The sequence below is a fragment of the Mya arenaria genome, chromosome 9 (assembly GCF_026914265.1).
Source record: "Mya arenaria isolate MELC-2E11 chromosome 9, ASM2691426v1".
Classification (NCBI taxonomy): domain Eukaryota; kingdom Metazoa; phylum Mollusca; class Bivalvia; order Myida; family Myidae; genus Mya; species Mya arenaria.
This window is the reverse complement of record NC_069130.1, coordinates 30,425,817-30,448,192: the sequence shown is the minus strand read 5'-3', so window position 1 is coordinate 30,448,192 and position 22,376 is coordinate 30,425,817. Positions and strand designations below refer to the sequence as shown.

Sequence of the window (22,376 nt, the reverse complement as noted above, 5' to 3'; positions counted from 1 at the left end):
GACCATCCGCACTGTACCACTGCCCCTGGCATGTACAGAAGTTGTCAGTTCCTTGCAGAGGTGAAGGCACCAAGTACTGGTTCTGCCCAGGATAGGTGTGCGGTGGTTGAACTGTCACTCTGGGACCCTTCAATGTGCTCACGCCGGGACCCGGAGTATAAACTACTAACCCCACTGTTATCGTCATTCGAGGTTGTACCGGGCCAGTTAAAGCATCAGAAAATTGGTCGCCCTCCCGCCCACCCTCGACGTTTTTTATGTTTATGTGTTTCATTAGAAATACCATGTTTATCAAGAATATGTTAATAACTTTTGTATCTTTTCAGATAAACGATTTTGTTTCGTTTCGGATGAAAGTTGGGTGTGCATGACATACTTGTTAAGTCTGAGAGAAGAGGTTTCATGGACATTTACAAAGTTACATGTGAAATGTGTTTTTGTTTTTTCTTTTCATTTTACTATGTATAAGTGCATGGACACAATATGCCACATTCAGTGGTCATTTTTTTCCTCATGAAACCATTGCGTGTATGATCATTGAATAAATGTATTGGCCCGGTATAGACCACATACAGTCGTTGTTTTATACTTTATGAGGTTAATAAATAAATAATTTATGTTTGGCTGAAAGTATTGAAAGAAAACATAAATTATGTATATAAAAGGGTTATGCATGATTTTCTCTGAAGGGATCTGTTGGCCTTGAACATTTCAGTAATATGGCTTGTTTTTATTGATCTTTTTTAGACATACATGTTTAATGCTTGATAGGCATACCAATGAGAATGATTTGCCCAAAATTGCAACAGGCAATTTCAGGGGCGTAGCCAGCGTTACACACTTACGCCATGTGAAACATCAATTTGAAAAATGAAAAAAATGGCCAAACATGGCATCAAAGTCGAGGGTTACGCTATGTTTTGACATCAGAATAAAACCTTAAAGGGAAGATCAGCTGTAGAAAGCATTGTTTCTCTGTGCTAGATAGCTAACACAGCCTTAAAAATCACTTGGTAACTACAGTCTTCGGCCTCGAACCTATAAATCCCGACAAATACAAATCAATGCTAAACATGTTAGTTCCATGTTCCATTTTTTCCGTGGGGAGCAGCCCCCCCCCCCTTAACCTCCTACGATTACAGGGATTCCCCATCCCATAGCCTCTCACATTTAGTACAGCCTGGCTACGCCCTTGAATTTAATTAATTGCCAAAAAATGTCAAAATCCTGTCTACATTCTAGTATTTTGATATTTTTTTTTCATTGAGTAAGACCCTTTTGGGCTATTTAAACACTGTAAATATCCGTAAAGCTATATACATGTATACAATATTGATATCCCCAGCATGCACAATTAAGTTATGCATTATCTTTTACCATTGTTAATTTTAACATGTAAGAAAATACTGTAATTTACCCTTACCTGAAAAATGTGTAGTCAATGATAGAGAATAATGGCAGATTTCAAATCAAGGCATTTAAGGCTCACCAGGGGCTTAGCACCATCCAGATAATACAGACAGGCTAGCTCTGTGTCCTAATGCCAGGATCATTTATAGTAACTTTATATTGTTGAAAAGTTTAATACTTGACTAGTCCAAATAAACAGCAACTTCAGAGTCTTTGACAAGTTTTGTTTTGGTGAGTCTTCATGTCCACATCCAACTTTTTCTCCTAGCCAAGAATGACATTTCAAGCACTAAGTTTATTTAGTTCAAATTATTGTACATTGAATGATTTTTTACCATTTTTGATATGGCACGTCACATAGTGAACACATCTATAATTTTCGACTTGATGTATATTGAGCTTCAAGATGACGCGCATCAGCTAGATAGTTCCAAAATGGCAATGCTATGTTGACAGAAGCTGATCGGAATTTAAGTGTTTAATGAAACACTTGTGTAATAATACACACTTGTGTGATTAAACAATGATATTGGCTCAAGATAAATTATGTGTAACTTTCGTGTTTCTATTTTGCAATGCAGTGTTTAATATTGAAGTGTTGTTACAGTTGAAGAAAATATTTTACTATGGTATGAATCAGATCAACATGGCATAAAGGGAACCAAATTATGCACTGGTCAGTCAATTGTAACCCCGCCCAGTCCCCCGGTTCTTGGGAATAGCGGGGACTTGGACTTTCAGTACAGCCAACACCGGCTAAATGCCATGCCATGCGGAGACGAACAGTTGGTAAAATCCCCACCAAAGTCCCTGCACCCCGGGGACTCTAGGTAAGGCCAATTACCCGCTATATTTAAAACAGACAAAACCACCGCATTCACCTGGCAATGCGGGGCCACCTGAAATGCATAAACACGACACATTTCACCGGCTATTCCCCGTATATCCCCGGTCCTGGGGTGGCCGTGGTTACAATTGACTGGTGCATTAATATCACAATTTTAAAGAAAATCTGAAATACCCTACTGCACTGTAATATATTATGTTTTGTGCAGAAAGATGACAACTGTGACGCAGATGCAAGTTGTTTCGAGTTATTATCATTATTTTTCACATCAATATTTGCAACAATTATTAACATCTACTAATGGCACGAAGCAAAACGACGTCATTGTTTTTTGGATTTTCACTAAGTTTGTATTTCCGTGTTTTACTGCAACTTACTTTTAGTAGTGGGTGACCTTTCACCAGATTTATTTCAGTCATTAATTGTATTGCGTTAAACTCAGCCAATGTACCACAAGGTGATGATGTTATTCAATTAATTAATTTTAATTCTCCTTTTTAGCACTAACAATCCATTGTAAAACTCTTAGTGTGATGCCTTAAATCCCATTTGACATCGGAAATACCACGGACATATTGTGTTGATTCGTCCGCCATCTTGAATAAACCGGGTCAAAACATCTTATTTTGATGATTCTACTTAAAGAGTCTACAGTATGATATATATTTTAAAATATTTAGATAGTTCAAAGTATTGAATTAATTATGTTTAGCAACAATGTACTTCTGTATTCAGTTCGAAACATTTACGGATTTATTTTTATCGATACAGTAAAATGGCCGAGGAGTTCCGAATGCAGTTTTGTAGTAATGTAGTGGAACTATTTCCATGAAGTAGTCAATATTGGCGAAATGATTTATCAAACAAATATTTGATTTGAGTACCAATTGTCAATAAATTATACATGACCCACTTCTCTCACTATTCGCCCATATATTTTAGAAAAAAACTATGTAACAGCCACTTTAAATCAGCTGTTTATTCAAAACAATGATGCGAAAACTATTTACTGAGCGCACTGGCGTGCTTTGGCTTGTATGTTTGATCGGCTGATGTGCCTACTTAGGACGGGCCCTGAGGGGCACCGTCCAAAAACCAATTCATAATGAAAAAAATATTTATGTGATTGAAGAACCTATTTTGATATTCATCTCGCAAAACTACTGACACTTCTGTGTCTGATAAAGTCACGATGGTGATGCAGAACCTTAATGTAGTATCCGTGACGCTGTAATGTCCATGACACAAGGCCGAATTCAGAACAACCACTCTCACTCTCACTCTCACTCACACTCAGTGAGTTAATCCTCTGTAATCACATAACGGTCCAGGTATTTTCGAGTGAAAAGTATATCCGTATTCACAGGTGTGAGTGAGACTCAAGTGTTTTGCGTGAGTGGGACATTTGTGAGTGCTCGGCTAGGCCACTTGAACCGCCCTCGAGGATTAGTTGTGAATACAAATTGATTGAGTGTGAGGGATAAATGTACACGACAAGTAGAAAAGGTGAAATATATCAGATTTTGGAACAAATAAGGGACATATCCTCGTTCCCAGAACATATTTAAGAGGCCGGGATAATCCATTGAAGTATGTGTGCTTCAAAAACGTTACATTCTATAAAAATCATTTTTTCAAAGAGATGCGCCAGTCATATATTTGTTTTGTTTCGTAATGATCTTAAACGCCCAGCAAACTTGATGGTTGCGTTTCATCGATGGCTGAAAGAACATGCAGCTAAATGTACGCGAAGTAAGCAGCCTAGCGGCATGAAGTTAGCGGCCTAGCGGCGTGAACTTGGCGGACTTAGCGGCCAAAATTTGTTCTCTATTTCAAAGTTATTGTTCAAGCGTTTAATTGGGAAATTTGATAAATCAATGTTTTTTTATTGAGTTTTCCTCTAAAATAATGCTTTTCAATGCAAAATTCATCACGCTGGAGCAATTGTTTTCCAAAAAAGTCAATCAAGCATTCCAGTGGCCGAGTGGCGTGTAGTAAGCGGCCTAGTGGCCTACGATTCCCAAAACCTCAATCCAGCAGCCCCCCAAAAGGGGAAAATGCTGATATTCGCTAAAGGATGTGGATAATATTTAATTTATCATTGTTTTGGAAAAGAACTTATATAAAATGCTTTGAGATAGGCAACATTTTTAAGCCGCTATGCACATGAGGCAGCTAGGCCGCAAGGCCGCTAAATATACGCCGCTAGGCCGCTAGATTTTATGTACACGGTTTTACGCAATGTTCATGTTCATTTCAGAGCGTGGTCAGAGAATTGATATGTATTTTGCAGCCTATATTCAGCCGGATCATCATCATCATCATCATCATCATCATCATCATCATCATCACCACCAACATTATTATTATTATTATTATTATTATTATTATTATTATTATTATTATTATTATTAATATTAATATTATTTTTATTATTAATATTATCGTCATCTTCATCCATTTTTCCCTACATTTGTTAAGTTGGTTTTTCAATCCGAGGTGTAATTTCCCCATAAATGAGGTAGATACATTTGCTAATTTTATCCATGTGCTATTTTCAATTAAGTGTTTTCAACTTTCATATTTTTTCAAACGTCAAATACCGCTTTATGCAGACTACAAAAGCAAGATTATAATTTATACCAGTACATATTTAAATCATGTGATACAATGGAACACGGCTACATATTTAAAAAAAACACACAAAAAAACCACTAACATCACCATAGTCAACAGATAATCCGCTATGATCATGAAAACATACATGTATTTGTACTGTATTGGTCACTTGATGAAGTGGAGTGTTAGCGAGGCGTGTGAATACGAACAGATCACTTGAGTGTCACTCCCCCTATTTCACTCAAGTGATCACTTGGGTGTCCCTTACGGGAATGTGGTTGGAGTGTGAGTGAGAGTGGATGTTCTGAATTCGGCCCACAGTCAATAATTTGTCGAAACATTAGTTTTACTTATTTCATCAAACTTTTAGTTGGCTATTAAAGGTCTCAATACAGGCCATATATTTTTCAATAGTATATCTTTCTTTCAATCCAAACTTTATCAAGAAATACAATAGACTGAGGGTTATTATCAAGAGCTACTGGTTTAAAACATAAAATGATTCACAAAACAATAAAACCGCTCAAAATACTATTACAAAGGCGTTTATTAATAATGAAAACACGTGGAGTTTGAAACAATTCAAAAGTGTTTATTTTTTAGTTTTCTCTCAAATAAATGACATTGTAAATATAAAGGCACGCACACGTCTAAAGAGTTGCATTTATAAATGCACTACTATTTGTAAAGGTTTGACGCACGCTCTTTAGGAAGCAACTATCAGAACATGGAACGCTTGTGAACATCAGCTAATCTTTTGGTGTTGCGTCTGTACGAAATTAAGAGCATTTTTAAAAATAAATTTGAATCCTTATAAGTAAACATCAAAATTTAATATATCTAAATATTCTAACTTTCAGTGTCAACGTTTTATGTATATGAAGACAATTGATGCAATAGCACAATAATAAACTGGCATAACCTGATAATTATATACACATATTTCTGAGCAACTACAATTGTAACGTGCGCGGCCATCAAGACCAACAGATCCCTTCAGATAAAAGCATGCTCGACCCTGAAGGGGTCGACTGGACTTTATATACAGTATATTCTCCATCCACATGGAGACCGTACATCAACTTTTCTCTGAAGGGATCTGTTGGGCATGCCGGAAACCGCTAAATGTTAATAATCCGAATACTCTGCTGATTGGTTGTAACAATGTCATATTTTCTTTTCTAGATTTCGTTTTCTTGGCATTCTATCGTACTCCTCATACGTAATCCATAACGTCAGGGAAGTCACATGTATCAAAGATGGGGTCGAAGCCTTTATCCAGAGCGCTGTTGACCGCGAATGTGTCAACATGTTAGATCGAAGCAGGTAGCCACAGAGTTCACAGTGCCACAGATGGCATCAGTATCAAAAGGTGGGGCGTTGGTGACGGAACATGTATCAGAATGTGGACTCGAAGCAGATAGCTTCTATTAACGCACGATTATTCTGATTCTGCATCACACACAAACTGCATTAAAATTCCTCGCCCAACATAAAAGGTGCTAAACATAGAAAAATTAGCCGTATATTGCCCATGTAACTGGACTTACTGTCGAAAATAAAAATATGCAAGAATTCAACGAAAAATAGCTAAACTAGGTACAAGAAAGGTGCACTTTGACTAAAAAACGCAGTTTCAAGCCACGCAGTTTTCTATTTTCACTTTGTAAACAATCAATCGCTCAGCTTATACATTCAATAACTTTTTTGTTAATGCCTCTAGAAACATAGGTTAAAAGACTGAGAGAAGCTTACACGTGTGACCTCCGGGTATGCGTATTTATATTACGAGATAAGTGATTAAACTTACTTACCAGGTGAAAATTTCAAACACCAAATCTCTTCGAACATCGCCATTTTATTCCACATCACACATTTCCTTCACTTAAAATTAGGCAAGCGCAAAACACGTTGGACCCCTTGAGAGCGTTGATGACGGCGCAAGTATCAGAATGTGGGTTCAAAGCAGATAGCCAGATCGTTGATAACGGCGCATGTTTCAGAATATGGACTCGAAGCAGATAGCCAGAGCATTGATGGCGGCGCATATATCAGAATGTAACCTCCAAGCAGATAGCCAGATCGTTGTTGGCGGCGCATATATCAGAATGTTACCTCGAAGCAGATAGCCAGATCGTTGATGATGGCGCATGTATCAGAATATGGACTCGAAGCAGATAGCCAGAGCGTTGATGACGGCGCTGTATCAGAATATGGACTCGAAGCAGATAGCCAGAGCGTTGATGACGGCGCATGTATCAGAATATGGACTCGAAGGAGATAGCCAGAGCGTTGATGACGGCGCATGTATCAGAATATGGACTCGAAGGAGATAGCCAGAGCGTTGATGACGGCGCATGTATCAGAATATGGACTTGAAGGAGATAGCCAGAGCGTTGATGACGGCGCATGTATCAGAATATGGACTCGAAGGAGATAGCCAGAGCGTTGATGACGGCGCATGTATCAGAATATGGACTCGAAGCAGATAGCCAGAGCGTTGATGACGGCGCATGTATCAGAATATGGACTCGAAGCAGATAGCCAGAGCGTTGATGACGGCGCATGTATCAGAATATGGACTCGAAGCAGATAGCCAGAGCGTTGATGACGGCGCATGTATCAGAATATTGACTCGAAGCAGATAGCCGGAGCGTTGATGGCGGCGCATGAATGAGAATATGGGGTCGAAGCAGATAGCCAGAGCATTGATGGCGGCGCATATATCAGAATGTAACCTCCAAGCAGATAGCCAGATCGTTGTTGGCGGCGCATATATCAGAATGTTACCTCGAAGCAGATAGCCAGATCGTTGATGATGGCGCATGTATCAGAATATGGACTCGAAGCAGATAGCCAGAGCGTTGATGACGGCGCATGTATCAGAATATGGACTCGAAGGAGATAGCCAGAGCGTTGATGACGGCGCATGTATCAGAATATGGACTTGAAGGAGATAGCCAGAGCGTTGATGACGGCGCATGTATCAGAATATGGACTCGAAGGAGATAGCCAGAGCGTTGATGACGGCGCATGTATCAGAATATGGACTCGAAGCAGATAGCCAGAGCGTTGATGACGGCGCATGTATCAGAATATGGACTCGAAGCAGATAGCCGGAGCGTTGATGACGGCGCATGTATCAGAATATGGACTCGAAGCAGATAGCCAGAGCGTTGATGACGGCGCATGTATCAGAATATTGACTTGAAGCAGATAGCCAGAGCGTTGATGACGGCGCATGTATCAGAATATGGACTCGAAGGAGATAGCCAGAGCGTTGATGACGGCGCATGTATCAGAATATGGACTCGAAGCAGATAGCCAGAGCGTTGATGACGGCGCATGTATCAGAATATTGACTCGAAGCAGATAGCCGGAGCGTTGATGGCGGCGCATGAATGAGAATATGGGGTCGAAGCAGATAGCCAGAGCGTTGATGACGGCGCAACCCAGAGTGTACTTGTTGGTGCATTTATTTGCAGGTGGGGTCAACGCATATAGTCAGAGTGTGGATGATGGCGCAGTTATGAGTCTGTTTGTAGTAGGTACACATTAAATCCATGAGCATAGATCTTGTAGAAGACAGTTTCTGGACATTGTCGCCCTGGAAATCTGGAAGAATGAAACGAAATGTACACCGTGCATTGCAATACGTTGAAAGAGCTACAAGATCGATTACGCAGTATATCAGTAAGTCGTATTTTGGTTATCCCCGTATTTCAATAAACTTGGATTACTTCCATCAAGAAACGCAGTTGGATTGATTGGATAAGTTCATTAACAAAAACAGGTCGACATTCAGAAAAGCATATGCACACTTTTTAATAGGATAAAATTAAAAAAGGTTTGGTAAATACATGTGTAATTAAATTGTGATTAAGGTGGTAAGAAACTGATTGATGTCCGACTTAACCAAACGATTTTATTTCGAAAAAATATGTGCTAGTTAGTCAGTGTTTTCTTTCTTTCTATATATATGGTAGTATTAATAATAGCTTGGTACAGTTGTAGTACTATATATATATATATATATATATATATATATATATATATATATATATATATATATATATATCAATAATAGAAAATTAACCCTCATCAAGTAACCAACCGACACCAATTTTAGATTATTAATTTGAAACTTTTCTTGTAGCTAGTAATAACGACCACGTATCAATATACACATGTGCCGTGAGTTCATAATGAATAACTCATTTTGCCTTCATACGTTTTCCCTTTGAAGAATAGTTCTTGGAAAACCAGTTTCTAATGGCAGGAATATTCAACAGTTGATATTCCTTGTTTAACTGTCTCGACATCGTTTTCAAGAACTGCTGGAACGTCGTATTCTGAAAGACAATATATTTTTTAATTGATTGCTATACCATTATTAAATGCATCACTTTCATGATATGATCAACTATTGTCGAAAACAAAGTAGTACATCAAATTATGTTTGACAAACATGTAACGAAAAGTAAAAGAATATTTTCAATTATCGCGAAGTTGAATTGCACCGCAAGCGATATTGAAATAAGATGTTAACAATTGGATAGTGAAAATATTATCCATAAATCAATTACATTTATCCATTTGAATACTCTTTGAAAAATGAGTCTAATTGGAATCTTGTGGAGCGTGTTTTTTTTTTAAATTTAGAGAAAAAGAACCGCATACACCTTATACTCCGGTACTGCCCTTGTCATGCGAGTTACATACCCCTGATACTCCGGTACTGCCCTTGTCATGCGATTTACATACCCCTGATACTCCGGTTCTGCCCATGTCATGCGAGTTACATACCCCTTATACTCCGGTACTGCCCTTGTCATGCGAGTTACATACCCCTGATACTCCGGTACTGCCCTTGTCATGCGAGTAACATACCCCTTATACTCCGGTACTGCCCTTGTCATGCGAGTTACATACCCCTTATACTCCGGTACTGCCCTTGTCATGCGAGTTACATACCCCTGATACTCCGGTACTGCCTATGTCATGCGAGTTACATACCCCTGATACTCCGGTACTGCCTATGTCATGCGAGTTACATACCTCTGATACTCCGGTACTGCCTATGTCATGCGAGTTACATACCCCTGATACTTCGCGGTACTGCCCTTGTCATGCGAGTTACGTACCCCTGATACTCCGGTTGTGCCTTTGTCATGAGAGATACGTACCCCTGATACTCCGGTACTGCCTTTATCATGCGAGTTACATACCTCTGATAATCCGGTACTGCCTTTGTCATGCGAGTTACATACCTCTGATAATCCGGTACTGCCCTTGTCATGCGAGTTACATACCCCTGATACTCCGGTTCTGCCCTTGTCATGCGAGTTACATACCCCTGATACTCCGGTACTGCCTTTGTCATGCGAGTTGCATACCCCTGATACTCCGGTTCTGCCTGTGCCATGCGAGTTATGTACCCCTGATACTCCGGTACTGCCATCGCCATGCGAGTTATGTACCCCTGATACTCAGGAACTGCCATTGCCATGCGAGTTATGTACCAATGATACTCCGGTACTGCCCTTGTCATGGGAGTTACATACCCCTTATACTTCGGTACTGCCCTTGTCATGCGAGTAACATATCCCTTATACTCCGGTACTGCCCTTATCATGCGAGTTACATATCCCTTATACTCCGGTACTGCCCTTGTGATGCGAGTTGCATATCCCTTATACTCCGGTACTGCCCTTGTCATGCGAGTTACATATCCCTTATACTCCGGTACTGCCCTTGTCATGCGAGTAACATATCCCTTATACTCCGGTACTGCCCTTGTCATGCGAGTTACATATCCCTTATACTCCGGTACTGCCCTTGTCATGCGAGTTACATACCCCTGATACTCCCTATGTCATGCGAGTTACATACCCCTGATACTCCGGTACTGCCCTTGTCATGCGAGTTACATACCTCTGATACTCCGGTATTGCCCTTGTCATGCGAGTTACGTACCCCTGATACTCCGGTTCTGCCTTTGTCATGAGAGTTATGTACCCCTGATACTCCGGTACTGCCATTTCCATGCGAGTTATGTACCCCTGATTCTCCGGTACTGCCATTGTCATGCGAGTTATGTACCCCTGATACTCCGGAACTGCCATTGCCATGCGAGTTATGTACCCATGATACTCCGGTACTGCCATTGCCATGCGAGTTACATACCCCTGATACTCCGGTACTGCCATTGCCATGCGAGTTATGTAGCCCTGATACTTCGACACTGCCTTTGTTATGCGAGTTATCAACTAGTTTGTATCCTCGTATATAAATTGCTTCCGTATTTGAACGTAGCAAAACTAAAGTTAAAAGTCCAATAGCAAACACGTTGGACTGGATGCTCGACATAGTACAATCATTGACTACTCAAACTAGTGGTATTATAAAAATGTTTGACATTGCTAGAATGAAATACCATTTATACAGACCTCAATTGCTACGCTGCATTTCTTTATATACATATTTAAATTTAAACATCCAATCGCCATGATTTCTTATCTGATGTCTTAATACTATCATGCGTAATCATTATAAATTATTTTTTTAATAATGAATCAACCTGTTCTCTCAAAAGAAATCATGAAATTCTAATTAACGTTCAGAAGATGTACCTAGGACAGTTATTTTTCTTTATCCGCCTAGTTTTGCAGTGACATTTACGGGGGTTTTGCCTTACATAGCAACCAAATATGACTTATCATATCCTATAATGAAGTCGATATCGTGGACACGTCAATGATAGCATTAGCCAATCGTTGTTCATATTGATCAAATATTTCCAAATTCAGATCATGTAAAGAAGCGAATCATTTATTGTTACTTTGCCTTGCGATTTACCATTTTTAACATTGCCTGAAAGTGACACTCTCATTCAAAATCAATACATACACCTTTTTAACAAACATAAATTTTGAGTGATAACCCTTTTACTTCTTACTTAATCATGCATTTATTGAAAATATTAATTACCGATAGCAAGATTGTAACCGTGTAGTTAATGGCTGAAAACCCAAAAAAATAGTATATGATTGGAGAGTGCTAAAAGATTTAGTGTGGTAATTATTGTCTCATAAGGCAGAAATGCCGTGTTTTAAGCACCTTTCGTTTCAAATTAAACTCAGTATCCTACATAATTAACCATTGTTTGCGACATGTATTTATTCTTTTTGTAGTATTAAAAAGGTGTATGAATGGCGGCAAATCTTTTTAGGGGTAAGAGTGCATCTTTAACATAATATAGTTATTTAAGATATAAATTTAGTTTTAGAACTGGTATTGTATGCAAGCGTCTGATTGTCACAGTCATTTTTGAATGAATTATATTTTATTAGGAAAGATTTTCCAATAAGGAAAATCTTAAAATCTACTTAGTGGAAAATATGTCTTGCTTAGGAGATATTCTCTTACTTACGAGAAATGTGATCCTAATTAGGACTTAATATATACATACATACAATCATTTAGATAGTATCTCTCAAGTATATTACGAGCTTTAATCCAAGCGAAGCTCGACAGAGCCCTATTCAGGCTACATGTGTGTATAAACAAATAGTAATACTCTCAAAAATGATGTTACTATCAAGCTGGTTCTTACACCCGAATACTACAATCATGCCTTCAGGCACTGGGTGAATTTGAGAATTATAAGGTCTTTCCCTGAATATTTGGTGTCCTTTGTCTTAGCGGAAAATGAGTTTTGTTTTTGGTGGGATGACCTACACCCACGACAAGATGTGGCATTCAAATACCTGAAAAAATTACAGCGGGTATTTTGAATAATAATAATAAAAAAAATATCAAATTATTTAACAAGGGCTAATGTCTATTAATGATTGTTTCAAATCTATATAACATCTGTCGAACACATACAACTACTTGTGTTGTTGTTGTTTTCGGGTAGTTTTTGTTTAGGTGTTACGTTTTGGCATTTTCAATTAACATTCTTACACAGTGGTAGGTGCTGATATTGTCAGAACAGCTAGTGGCTAGGCAGAGGATTGGATGGTTACCTGTAGGTAGGGATTGACCCAGTCATAGGAGCAACCATGCCTTTGTACGCTACTGTTTCTGATAATATCAGCAAACTCAAGTAGTATTTAAATTACATGATAAATATAATACCTCCTCTTAGCAATACTTTTCAAAGACTTTTATAGCAATCTAAATTAATTATAACATGTTACCACATCACTTCTTGGTCGACCAAGATGGCAAATCGAGCGAAACTTTGAATCAACTAATTGCCAGGCTTGACTAACCTGTTTGCGAATCGGGAATACTTTCAATTTGTTTATGGCCTGCGCAAGTTTGCACGTGCTGACCTGAATCACTTTACTATCATTTACTTTCATTAACAACTGTATAAACACACTTATTTTTTATAATTACAAAAGAAAGTTTATCATGTTATTGTTATCACAAACTGTGCGAGTGATACAATTTTTAAATCATCATCGTCAACAGCAGAAGGAGTAGCAGCACCACAATTACCACAACCCCGTTTTGTTTTGGCGACTTAACGTTAAGAGGAACATAATGCATTTGCAAGTGTTGTAATTATCATGACTGGAATCAGATTATAGCATTTTGAGCAAATAAGACTAGAAAAAGTAACATTGTTGAAAAGCGACAACTTGAACTTTTAGCGTCTTGACAAACATTAAACAGTCAGAAATATTGCAGTTTGAATAATTCGTTAGCTAAACTAATAACCATAACTATAAAATACTGTTTTGTTATAGAACTTAACTGTAACACTGACAACGATCTACGCAGTTCTCCTTTCACTTTCATTAAAATTGACAGGAAGTTAGCGTGCACTTGTTTTATTTTTCAGTTAACTCATTCAAAATTTATAAACATATTTTTTAATTAACCGGAGATATAATAAAACAACTTAAAATAAATGAACAAAATATATCTTAGCATCGTTGTTTTTCAAAACCATCGCACTTAGCGAAAGAGCGGAAGGTATCCGTTAATTTGCATAATGGGCGGAGTTAATATTACGTCATTGAGTTTGAGTGCTGCTAATTGACACGGTTACCGATCAGATTCCAGATCGATAACCACTTGTCACTTCGGGTGTTAATTGACCTTACGCCATGGTTCGATAGGCCTCGCCCCCGATAATCAGGGGAAGTTACTCCGCTTATGTCCGACACTGACCAAAGATGGCGGATAAACAAAGGCGTCTCGGTCTCCGGGATATTCCTGACAATATCAGCTTAGAATACGTAAAAGAACAAATATCACTAAAGAAAAAACAGAAAGCTTCTGCTTTTTTATCCGGAAGCTACATAAGAGAAATACAAGTATTTGAGGGGAGTGAGAATTCGGTCCTGATTCGAGGTGAAGTACACCCGAGTCAGCGGAAATCTAATCCTTGCCATGTAGTTAATCTGGAAGTTGACACTTAGAAAAAACGCCTACTAGACGCCCACTGCAAGTGTCAGCAAGGGTATGTTTTTTTTTCATTTATCGTAAGTATAATAACCATTTAAGACTATTAGAATCTTCCCTCTTGAAACAAATGACGCTGTACACTAAGTGAATATTTTTTTATTTATTTTAAGATCGATATATCTGTTATTTACAGATACAATTGTGTCATTACTTTTAAATTAGAATGTTAACCTTTCAGGAACGATGGATGCATACATTTAAATGTATATTTTCCTCTGACTATAAATACCGTCGTAAATAAAACTGCTCCTTTGAACAATCTTAGGCCATACCAAATGTTTAGCGTCAACCCTTAGTTCAAAAGCCTGTCTAGCTATCCAGAAACAAGTCGTCAAAGAAGATACTTTCGGCCGTGGTAAACCAGCGGGATGACTATGAACTAATGGTTTGACTGTTCGACATGTAACATAGATTGTTTTTGGTTAAATTGTTGTTACATAATTCCTGAGTCAGTGTGGCTTGTTGAATCATAATCATGCACAGTATAACAGAGTATTGCAATGTTTGCATAAACACGTGTTATTTCACAATACAGAAATGTTTTCACCCTTAAAAGGGTAATGAGATGCCATGTGTTGTATGCAATATAATTTTAGATTTATTTTAGGGCGTCAATATATATGACCAACAAGAATTGAGGTATTGAGAACGTCGTTTAGACTATAATGATCGACCTTGAAGGTAGTAAGCTAGTTGCTTATGATTGCAGCTAAACGCTCTTATAAAATATAAAACATCAACTTCAATATACATGTTATATCATTTTAAAATTAATATTTAACACACTTTATATTGTTCTCAAGTCTTTCAGTGTATCTGCTGTCAGTGTTGCAGGTTCCATAACTGCATCTTTTAACCATTTTTACAGCGGAAAAAACATTGACGACTATTGACGGATATAACTTGTTTGTCGGACAAAATGGCGGATAGTAACAAAGCCGATGCGGGCTTATCAGAGCGGCTATCTGATTGGTCAATTGACCCGTCAATCAAATTCCTGGCGTAAGGTCAATTGCTCTTGCGGGTTAAACAAACATTCAGATCATGCATTGAGGCTCCTTTCAGATGATACCGACTCTCACGCCGAAATATCCCGGGTCAAAACTGACGCATACTACAAATGTATGATGCGTCAATTTCGGGTCATTTATAATTTCTGTGCGTCAAAACCCGGGAGCTCGGGTCAATTGAAAGCCCTGCACTGAGTTTAATGTCACAGCTTAAACTTCCGCTTCCGTTAATGGTGAACGTGTTTTTCCGATAGCTCTCGAATATAGTTACAAAACCAGTGTTTATTGTGCCTATATGTACTTTTTCGGATTAAAAGGATACATTTGTGAATGAACATGTGCAGATAGGTAATGGAAGAAGAAAATACTTGAAAAATGAGCATTATTAACTATTTTCTGTGTAGACAATGAGAAAATCCTTTGTTCTTGTTAAAGTGTATGATATATATTTCTTTGTTATCATTTGTGGACATTGTATACAAACGTTACGCCGTTTCGGCATTGAAATAGCCTGGGGCTATAACGGCTTAATACCGTTAATGTTCACCACCCGCAAGTGAAATGGCTACAGGAACACTGGCCGATTTACAGCTATCCCAATCGTTCGGACATATAATGAATGATCCTTCACTCCCACCAGCGCCGGCGGCCATCCTGGTCACTGACGATACACAATATAACTGTACACAGGGCGAGCCTCAAAATCAGTTTGAAATGCTATCTGCGGAAAATCAATGATATTGAGCAACATGTCTATGACCCTGATGAAAGCTGCTTTGAAAAATCGCAAGATACAGCCGATTATAGCTACAACAGCGAACCTATAGATTTGAATAGTCAGCCCATCGGTAACCAACAATTTTTCTCTCTCCTTGATGAATGTCTTATACACTTGCCAATGAAATTGTACATTGAAAAGCTGCTAAGAATGACACGTTGAAAGGACGAAGACATATGTTTATACCAGTCCATCCTGCTCAAACGAGCCAAAGACATTGAAACATGCCCTAAAGGGACCCTTGTGCAAAGACGCTCCACAAAGCTAGAAGAAAGTTGCGTACGGTTCGCCAAAGATTGCTGTGCCCTGCAAGATTTCATCGATAATCAAGACGCAAAATGTATCAATGAAATATTCACCAAAAGGCGAGTAACTGTGAAAGAGGAACCCATAGAGAATATGGATACGTTGACGTCTAATTTATGTATTACACTACAACTACAGCTAGCTGAAATGAAAGCTAATATACAATGTCTCACAAGTGATATCGAAATTCTGAAGCAAGACAATATTTACCAAAGCAGATCAATTGTGATCCTAACAAATGAAATGAACATGTATAAAAGCACCCAGCAGGCACAACAACGTTGAAACAACAGTCATATTTCAACGTTGAGAAAAGGTTGAAATATGGTTGTATTTGAAAGTTGTATTGGCGTTGTGATTTCAACGTTGAAACAACGTTGCGGTTTAAACGTTGAAACAACGTTGAAATGAGGTTGAAACAACGTTGAAATGAGGTTGAGGTATCGACCGTATTTCAACGTTGTTTCAACGTTGAAATGTCGACAATTTTTCAACGTTGAAGCTTCGACGTTGTGACCAATATTTAACTTTCTTTCATGCTTTACGATGAAATATGGGGTTTTAACAGTGAAATAACAACAGTGAAAATATCAATTTGATATTTTCACTGCAAAATAAGGAGTGAAAATATCAATTTTCAGAACTACTTTTAAATTCCTTTGTTGTAACATGTACTTGCCTTGGTCAAAACAGAACACTGGACTTCAGTAAATTATGTCAAAAAAGGTTAAAAAAATAAAGAAATATTTTATAAATTTAAATAAATATATAATTGGAAATTAACAACTTACCGTTGATTACCGGTTATCCCGTTTATCAAACATTTTACTGATCTTTGAAGCTGAATGTTCGAACATTTGCTTTCATTCCAAACAAATTACAGACAAAAACAACTGTTCGAACAAAAATAAATTTTTATAGCATCGATCAAATGTATTTTGAACTGTTAACCGTTGTAGTACGTAAAATGAGCTTCCTGGAGAATTCACACAACAATTTACAGATAGATCCGATATTTTTTACCCCACCCACATCTCAAAATGTGTCAACAAACTAGCGTGGCATTTACTCTTCTGGAAAACAAACATTTTAAAGCGAAACAGACTGGTCTCTGACAGTAAGATGACTATATTAACTTACTAAAAAACACGCGTATATGCAGTCTTAAACTAAGAAGAATGGTTAAAATCCAATGAGTATCCACATTTGTTTTGCTAACACATCTGACCTTCCAAATGTTCATTCTATAAATAGCGGCGTAGTAATTTGGTTAAAATAAAAAGTGTTTTCATTATTTTTTGGAACATTTGTGCACTAATAATACCTCATTTTTACTGTTCATAAAGCTTTGCAATAAAAAACGAGCGAATATTAAGCTATAAGAATGAATAGCAGAGAACTATTTCTCAGCAAACCGAAAGTAAAAAAGTTGACAGCTATAATTATGCATGAGGGGCGCCCCACGGGTAGCGGCGTAAAGCCCACCCTTTTCAAAAAAGGGGGTAATTCAGAAATAACAAATAAAACTACGAAAATAAGCATAAAAGAAACAGAAAATTTGTTTATTTTAGTGTAAGATCGTATTTAATTTCACTCGTGATCATAAAAAAACTACATTTTCACTCGTGGCTTCGCCACTCGTGAAAATATGTTTTTCTATGACACTCGTGAAATAAAATACGATCTTACACTGAAATAAACAAATATCCTCTATATATTTCAACGTTGAAACAACGTTGTGTGCCTGCTGGGCATGCTTGCTGACAGTATTAGTGAAGGTAAACGCCTTCGCACTATTGACCTAGACAATATCAACAAGTTGAAATGTAGTATCTCCTCTATCGAAAAATCACAAGAAAATATGCCCAAACAAACATACGCATCCATTGTAAGTGCGAAATTTCATGAACCAGACCCCGCATATCCAGAACAAAACAAAGACCCTTCAAAAAGTAGATATGTGGAGAATACGAAAAAGGCAGTGACAGCTCAAGACATGCACGGATCTTCGCAACATCACCCACAAGCAAAATTCCTAGAAAAGCCAACAGCGTGCCCAGTGACAGAGACGATACTTCCAGTTCAATTGCCTCGAGAACAACATCCGGTTATATCACATTCCCAAGTCGGAATTGAAAAAGTGAGCAGTCGAAGCGTAGGCCAACAACAAAAACTACTTTCTTCTTCAAACCCACAAATCCAAGTACCCTCGTTATTTAGATCGTGCGACATATCGCAGAGAACCCCACATACTGAGATTCGCTCCTCTTCAAATACAACGGATAAAGCGCAACACATTGAAGTTCATGTGAGTGATAGGGCTACGAGCAGTACTAATAACCATCCAAATATACATGTGGGTAACTCCACTGGCGAACAACGACCATCGGAATTCGCGAACGTGGCAAATATCGTCAGAAGTGAACCAACAAGTGCAGGCTCGAACACCCAAGGACAGTTTTACGAAGAACCTGAAAAAGCGGTATTTGAAAGCGTACGTCCGCGGCGTACACAACGCTATTACGTTGGCGGGATATCAAGAAACTCAAACAGAGCCGGTATCCTTAAATTCTTAACTGACAACGGAATAACTCCTGATTCAGTTAAGTTGATTGACATACATCGCGGGGGCTTAGCTGCAAAACTAACCATTTATAAAAGTAATTGCGAAACGATTGAAAATACACGCTTTTGGCCACGTAAAATGTATTGCCGGAAGTGGTATTCGCAGACGGCGTGGCAGAACGTATTCAATGGAGACAACAATATCTATAACAATGAAGAACATTAAAAACATAGACATAACGTTACTATGCGTTACAAACTTATTAATGGGCACACCGACATCTCCACAGTGCAGTATCCTCACCTGGAACGTCCGTGGCGCTATGTCTTCAGCGGGATTCCTTAGCCATTTACTTGAAACATACAACATTGACATTGCTTGTATAAGCGAACATAAACTGAAGCCGAACTGTGATGGATTTCTCAATACGTTGCATTCCTCATATAGAGCAATTACTGTTTGTGAATATGTAGATATAGATACCCCCTTTGGTAAAGGCGGTGTTAGTATTTTATACAAAAATAATTTAGCATTATCTGCAAATACATTGCTTAATATAAAATCCAACCGCATAACTGGTATCAAATTGTCAAATGTTAATAATTCAATTGCAAATACATTCATATTTAGTGTATACTTACCGTCGGTGAATTATGATTATGACGCTTACGAAGAGGGTGTCGATGAACTTCAAAGCTTATATGACATATATTCGTCTGAAGGGTTCATAATTATTTGTGGTGATATTAACGTGCAACTAAATGGAAATAATTGTGACAGAAGAACACATTGTTTTCTTGACTTTTTAAGTAAAAACAGCTTAACCAATTGTAAAAGCACTGGACTACCGTATACCTTTAAACCCACACAAAAAACTCTTGACTATATCATTGTAAGCAAATCGCAAACAGATTTAGTACTCTGTAATACTGTTATAGATGATGATTGTACATGTGTATCTGATCACTTGCCTATTGTTACCCATTGTATTATACCATTGTTTGTATATGCATTACCTGAAAAGCCATATATCGCATGGAACAAATGCTCAGATGACCAGTTTGACATGTATAGGGAGAAACTCAAAACTCTCCTTTGTGCTATAGATCTTGATGATATATGTCATGATACACGCAGTATAGAAACACTATATAGCCATGTAGTGAACAGCATTATAAGCGCTGCTGAGAATTGCCTTCGCTTGAGTAAATACAATAAGCATTCTAAACCATATTGGAACGAAGACAAGCGCATAAAGCACAACGTACCAGCCGTTTGAAGTGGATATCGGAGGGCAGACCAAGAGGTAATGAAAATGTTTACTTCAGGCAGTACAAAACAGCAAAACTAACGTTTATCAACAAACAGAAACATGCAATATTTAGAGAGAACGAAAACATTTTGACGAATTAAACTCGGCTGCCAGCTGTGATATGAAATTGTTCTGGAAACTAACTCGCAAGCATAAAGGCAGTCGCTCAAATCTAATCAATGAAATACAAGCGGAAACAAGAACTGAACGCGAACCTCACGTTATAGCGTGTGAGTTCGGAAGAACTGAACGCGAACCTCACGTTATAGCGTGTGAGTTCGGAAGAACTGAACGCGAACCTCACGTTATAGCGTGTGAGTTCGGAAGGTACTTTGAAAATGTATTTTCTCTAAATCGAAAACCACATTATAACAATGAGTTTCTTGATACCTTAGATAGTAATGTAGACGAGTTCATAGCATCTGAAGATCGAAGCCATGATCCTGATCTAACGAAGAACGTACAATCAGCTGATGTAGAATTAGCGGTTAAGGTTCTGAAACTACGCAAAGCACCTGGCCATGAGGGTATCACATCAGAACACTTAAAACATGGTGGCAACGTTTTATACAGATACCTAGCTAAATTATTTACAATGATGATAAACTGTTATTATGTGCCTGAAAGTTGTAAAATTGGAATTATAATCCCAATACACAAAGAAGGAAAACCTAAAACAAATCCCAGCAGTTATAGGCCCATAACACTATAACCAGTTATATACAAACTGTTTGAACACCTGTTACACAAACGATTGACTCACTGGCTTTCTTTACATAATGTACAGCTCCCAAACAAACAACAAAACGCCTACCAGAAACACTTTGGATCAATTACTGCTTCCTTCAACCTACAAGAATCGATCTACGAGAGATTCGAACTTGGGTCCAACGTCTATGCTGCCCTACTTGACACTGCCGGAGCTTTTGACAATGTACCACACAGTGCAATCATCATTAAAATGAAAGAAACTTAAAACTACCGGAAACGATCTTACCCTTAATAACAGTATTCATTGCGGTAATCCTACGCTTGCAGACGACTTGACACTGCTATGTGGAAATAAAACAGTATTAGAAAAGCAATTGGATGTTGTGAAAAAATATGCTAATACGTGGGGATATGACTTCAATGTTAACAAAAGTAAAGCCATAATTTTTAGTACTAACAAACATATTAATGCAACAAATATTAAATTCGGCACTGAACATATAACCAGCACAGGAACAGCAAAGCACGTTGGAATCATACTTGAAAGTACACTGAAATGCACCAAAGCAATTGACGGACGAGTCAGAAAAGGACGGGCGTCTCTATTTTCAATCCTCGCGATGGAAAAGACCACCGGTGACGTCAACCCTCTAACACTTAGCCAATTAGTCCAGAAAGTATGTATACCTACAGTCTTGTACGGTTCCGAACTCTGGCATGACATATCAGGGCATGATCGCCTGAAGCTTGAACAATACATCAGATTAGCTGCTAAACGTATACAACATCTATCAACGTGGACAAGAACTGATATGGCATTGAGTCTGCTAGGATGGTTCCCGTTAGAGCTGGAGGTAGATAAGCGCAAACTTACGTTTCTACAAAAGTTGTGTACCCTTCCTAGTGAACACTTCACTCGAACAATATTTAATTACAGACTTAATCTGCATGTGTTAAGAGGATTCAAGCTCCAACGAGGATTCATACCAGGCGTTGTGCGTTTGCTTATTCAGTATGATATCTTCAACTACTTACTGATTTATATCCGCACATCGACATTCCCTAGTAAATATAGCTGGAAGAAAATCGTTCATTTTAACCTTAAAAAGTATTATACTAATGCATGGAAAGACAGAACACAACGTAATGAAGATTTTGCGCGATCTCTTGCTGATATAAATCTGTCGTATTATTTATTGCGCGGGCGCATCGGCGCCCGGCGCATATATTGATGGTTTTAGAAGTGTCCCTGGTGCAATGGGCTTGCGCATGCGGTGTTTTAATTGTTTTGATCGCGCATGCGCCGTTTCTTACCGTCCGCTCTCGGATAA

General features: G+C 38.2%; 1 long non-coding RNA gene across 1 annotated transcript in view; it reads left to right on the top strand.

The window, feature by feature from the left end:
• LOC128203705 (uncharacterized) overlaps nt 1-22,376 on the top strand; it is a 291,364-nt gene that overhangs the window by 219,459 nt on the left and 49,529 nt on the right. The window lies entirely within an intron of this gene.